This window comes from Nicotiana tabacum, chromosome 3, assembly GCF_000715075.1.
Source record: "Nicotiana tabacum cultivar K326 chromosome 3, ASM71507v2, whole genome shotgun sequence".
NCBI classification, from domain to species: Eukaryota; Viridiplantae; Streptophyta; class Magnoliopsida; order Solanales; family Solanaceae; genus Nicotiana; species Nicotiana tabacum.
The window spans coordinates 210340046-210345807 of NC_134082.1; the positions used below are offsets into that span (position 1 = coordinate 210340046).

Here is a 5762-nt window from a genome sequence, read left to right on the forward strand (position 1 = left end):
ACCCTCATAGGTCCACACAGATCCATATGCATGAGCTCAAGCGGTTTTAAGGTGTTCACATCTCTTTTTGACTTAAAAAAGGACTTTACATGTTTTCCTCTGGCACAGGCATCACAGACCTTTTGAGTTTTGAATTATGACATAGGCAAACCGTGGACCAGGTCCTTCTGAATTAGTTTGTTCAGAAGTGTTACACCCCGCAATGTTACGTCAATATTACGTCCCGTAGTAGTATATTATGATAATGTTATGCTCTGCAGTAATATGTTACAATGGTGTCACCCTCTGTAGTAAATTACGATGATGTTATGTCCTGCAGTAATAAGTTACGACAGTGTTGCACCCTGCAGTATTGTACGTTGAATTTGTCGTAAGGTAATTAACATCAGTCCAAGGAAAAGATTATTTGGAGGATTATAAGGATCATAAGTGATGAGTAAATTCATGAAGGTAAGAGGGTAAGTAAAATCGAAGAAAACGAATTTCATCAATGTTTGGCATTTTGGGATAAAATATGGCCCGAGCTAAAATACCCGGTATTTATGAACTAGTGTCATACAAGGTACTACATGGCCATGATAGTAAGGTGTATAAGGTATGTGGAAAGTGAGTAATATTTTAAGTAATTTGTGGTAATTTTTAAATTATGCGGGTAATTGGTTAATTACCGGGTAGCAGGACATTACCCGATTAACTAATAAGCGGATAAAAACTTAATAATTATCCCCAACCACACGTGGCAAGAAACCACCAAAATAAGAGTGACTAACTAGTCACTTATTATGCCACCTAGGCATAAGCAAGATTGAGGATTAGAATAATCTGCCAAAAATTCTTAGGAATCAAAGAAGTGACTCCAAAAAGAAAAACTAGTCTTTCCAAGACTTTTAAGAAACAGAAACGTTTCCTTGATCCAAAATGAATCCAAAGGATTCTTTCAAATCCTAAAGGGAAATCAGAAATTCGTTCCTTTTTAAAGTTTTCAACCAAAAGAAATGTGGTCTTTAATTGGAACAAGTTCTTTCCAAATTGCAAGAACAGAATCGTTCCCTCTCAAAAATTTCAAAGGAACACTGATTTCGTTCAAACATTTCAAGAACCAGAAACAAATTTCGTTCGTGAATCTTTAAGGAGCAGAGGTAGATTTCGTTCAATCAATGAAGGTTTTCTAACGAAATATTATACAGAGTTTTCCCTACTCCAGGTATGTTAAGACTATCCCTTCTTTCTTTTGGCATGATCCATATGATATGAACGAAATGTGCAAATGCACAAATTCCAAAAGTGACTCTACTCATAGGAGTAATAGAAATATCTATGTTCTTTAATTTTCAGGTGTCATAATATTTTATCATCTGTTCATGGGTCTCAGAAAAATACGAAAGTTGAAAGGATGTTACATTATGATATTGCTCAAGGGGCAAAATGGTCTTATAACATTCTGAATAATTTTATTGACGTATATTTTATGCATTGCATCCACGTGCATTGACCCATGACTAGATGACGTTATATACGCGTATATATGTAAATATATTTATATGGGATATGGGAAAAGGTTATGGCGTTATATACGCACCACCACCTGATCAACTGGTATATGATGATGATGTTGCCCACAGTGGCTGAAATATGATTCAAACGGCGTTATATACGCATATATGGGTATGTATTCAAATGGCGTTATATACACATATATATGTATGTATTCAAACGGCGTTATATACGCATATACATGAATGGGAAAGGTTATGGCGTTATATACGCACCACCACCTAATCAGCTGGTATACGATGATGATTTTGCCCACAGTGGCTGATATGATATGATGGGATGCCCTCAGAGGCTGATGATGTTATGAAACATGTACCTATGCACGACATGACATTCATATGCATATGCATGACGCTAAAAGTAATTTATGATTTACAAAGTTATTCAGACTTACAGGATGAGTCATGTACTCTATATTTCTTCCATGTCTCTTATGTACTTATTTATATGCCTTACATACTCGGTACATTATTCGTACTGACATCCCTTTTGCCTGGGAACGCTACGTTTCATGCCCGCAGGTCCCGATAGACAGGTCGAGAGCCCTCCAAGTAGGCTATCAGCTCAGCGGAAGATGTTGGTGCGCTCCATTTGCTTCGGAGTTGCTTGTTTGGTTAGTATGATTTAGACGTGTATTGTTTGGTATGGTGGGACTCTATCCCGGCCATTATGATATTTGTGAGCACGTGATTTTTGTTTTGCGCGACAGTCGCTCCAAAAGAATAAAAATTGGTCCTGCTGTACAATTTTTGGATTTTTGTGCGGCACTTTGTTGATTTATTTGTGACTTTGGCCCATTTTTATTTATTTACTTTATTAAAACAAAATTCAAAAAATGTGTACGTGTCATGCATAATCTGAACCGTAACATGGTTTAAATAGAAAGGCATAAACAGGCATCTTTGTCCGTGATTTTGTTTTGTTTGATTTTACCTGTTTTGAAATATCTTTTGTGTGTGTGCAAATAATTGTATTGAGTGTGTATTTAATTTTAATTTGATTTTTTGCTTAGTTTTGTTTTTAAAATAAATAAGAAAAGAAATAAAAATAATAAAAAAAAGAGAAAAGGGCCCTTTCTTCTTCCGGATTGGGCCAATTTATTAAATTGGCCCAAAACAAACAACGTCCAAGCCAGGCCTGCCCGGTCCAACACCAGCTGATACCCAGGGTATCCAAACGACGTCATTTTAGTCCAGTGTGATCCGGGCCGTTGATCTCAGATTGATCAACGGCCAAGATAACTTCCCCACAACCCACTGAGGAACCCGACCCGTTTTTACCCGGACCAACCCAAAACCCTTTACCCTCAAAACGACACCGTTCCACTTAAGACCATCAGATTCAAACCGTAGATCTAGATTGATCTAACGGTTGAGATCAACCCACCCACTAACTATATAAGCCCATAATCCTACCCTGCCCCCCTATCCTAACCCCAGCCTTCGTCTCCACAAACCCTTCCCCTCAAACCCTAGCCGCCCCTGCACACCTTCACCAGAAACCCGGCGGCCTGAACGCCGGTGACCTCCACCTGAACACCATAGAACCCCCATGCCATCCTGAACCCAAATCTACCAACCACACACTTCGAATCCTGTCCCACCTTCTCGAATCTTCATTTGAAGATTCGAGTCGGAACCTAATCTACACCGATCTGCCTTAAATTCATACCAGACACTCCCCAGACCCCCCTCGTGACCAAACCATACTTGGTTTGGTCCGAATCTGATCAGGAAAGCATGAATCCCAGATCTGAGTTTTGGAAATTTTGTGTTCCTCCGTCACTGGTTCAACCGAAGAGATTAAGGTCTAATGGACTTTAATCAAAGTGTTTCTCATCTGAGAAACACTTCCTTTAAAGTCCGTTCAGCCTTAAGAAAGGCCTGACCGAGTCCGAGTTAAGGTTTTGATCTTTTGCGGTTTAAGGTGAGTTTCTTTCTTTTCTTAGTTGTTTTGGTTCGTTTGATTGTTGTAAGGGTCTGTTCGTTTTCTGTTTATGTCCTTGACTTCTATCAACTGTGCTTCAACCACTTTGCCTGAACCTCTGTTGTTTGTCTAAATCCCCCTCTCCTATTCTGATAAGGCATTATGTATTTGTTTGTGCAAGTAGCTGATTTTCGAGTTTGGATTGACTAGTTGACTCCTCGAGTGCAGTTCTGCTTAGTCAATATAATTCGAACCATGATCGATACTGTTTAAATGCCTGATTTTTGGCTACGATTGTGTATGTTAATGCTAATATAATCGAGTCGACATGTGTCGTCAATTAATTTTCAACTGTCCGAACAATAACAAATCGACTTACTTCTGCTAAGCATTTGTTGAGTCATTTAAGAACCAGTTTTGTTTACTTATAGCTGTTGATTTGGATCAGTAATGTAAAAGGGATGTTTGGTTTAAATGCTGCATTGGAGGGCATGTGCTCTTGCACAACATGTGCATTGGTGCACCTCATGTGCTTTGTGCACAACCTGTGGCCTGCATAAAGGTCTTTGTTAAGTTTTAAATAATTTGACAGCATATGCTGTCAGATATATTTTACTGCCCATGTTTGCTTTTAGTTAATAAAATAGGAAAGATAAGTCTGCCAGGGAATATTGATGGGTTTAATACTTAATTAGCTAAAGTGGAACTGAAAATGGAAGGGCACATGGGAGGGGTACTGTGATATTAAAAAGAGGCTGTTAAAAGGAGTAGTTTTTAGGCTTATAAAGGGGGCACATTGAGAGATATAAAAAAAGGAGAGATATACAGAGGAGAGGGACACACTGGACCTTAAGAGCTGAAAAAAGAAGAGAGAGATATACAGAATTAGAGGGGGAAAGAAAAAGACACACTGGACCTTAAGAGCTGAAGAGAGGATTAGAGGTTAGAGAACCCTGAAAATTTACAGAAGAGAAATACATACACTGTGAGGATAGAAAAGAAAAAGAAAGAGTTGACAGAAATAGAAAGAGAGCAAGAAAGAGATAAAACAGATTAGGAAATCAGAAATTTGGTCTTGTTTGTCTGAACTCCATCTATTGTCAATACATTAGGCAGTGTTGCTTCTTCTAAATTTCAATCGAGATTATTGTTAGTGTTTTGTTGCATTTGGTATATTCCGGAATTGGATTGTCTGGAGCATTGTTGCCATCACACTGTGTGCTATTTCGTTTGGCTGTTTTTTCTTCAACTCCAGTTCCATCTCGCAACAGAATCCTTTCTGTTGTGCTGTTCTGATTGCTGCTGCTATTCTGCTCACTATTGTTGCTGCCCTGTCCTGCTGCTGTTGCTAGTCCTGTTTCTTTCTGCTGCTGATTTCCACATCTTCTTCTTCTTCTCCTTTGCATTTTCAGCATTTCCAGGTACACATTTCAAGTCCCATATTGATGTAATTAAAACAGTTGGAAAGCATGAAATGAAAAAGGGTTGAAGAAGTTCAAGTATTTGTTGTAATATTCATAGTACATTAACAGGCCTGTGAAAATTGATTAGTTTATAATTCAACAGTTCGAAAGTATGTATTGATATTCGACTGAGTTTACCCTGTTGTATTTTAGCTCGGTAGTCGTTTGTCAGTAGGGGCATGTATACTTCGACTTTATACAATACTGTTCCTGTTCCATTTAGTCTTTTTTTTTAGTTAAGACTAGTCCACATAAGTTTAGTTAAGTCCAACTCGAGAAGTGTTCGGATTAAGTGTTGTATTTCGTTTAGCTCGTACATGATTCCTTGTCAAACTAAAGTATTTTACTTTGCCAGTTATCCTTTAATCTAGTCCAAATAAGTTCAGTTAAGTTCAACTCAAGAAATGTTCGGATTAGGTATTGCATTTCATCAATCTCATATGTAGTCTTTTGTTCGACAAAAACATTCTCGCAAGGCATGACGTTTTTTTTACTTTATAAGTAGTTAATCAGAAACTGACAAGAATCCGGATTAGGCAAAAGCCTATAATCGAATTAGCATGTACCTTTTCTTCTAGTTTTAGAGACAAATGCATTAGAAATGTAGCCACTTTAGGATATCCTTTCTAAAATAGAGATGAGCCTCGCCAAATAAAGATGCAAAATTGCGGGGCCCTCAATAAATAACCATGATAATTATTTAGAATTCAAGATAGGTCATTTAATAAATTTCATGGCCTTCTACAAAGAGAATAACGCGTTAGATTCTTTAGGCGCAACTTTAAGTAAATTATATTCTTAAATTCGGGTGCGCATTGA

The 5762-nt window shown here is 37.8% G+C and overlaps 1 long non-coding RNA gene across 1 annotated transcript; it reads left to right on the plus strand.

Moving 5' to 3' along the window:
• Positions 1 to 761: 761 nt before the first annotated feature.
• Positions 762 to 5188, plus strand: LOC142175460 (uncharacterized). The gene is made up of 3 exons (XR_012704521.1): positions 762 to 1204; positions 2076 to 2167; positions 4893 to 5188. It is a non-coding gene; the product is annotated as an uncharacterized LOC142175460 (long non-coding RNA).
• The last annotated feature ends 574 nt before the right edge of the window (positions 5189 to 5762 follow it).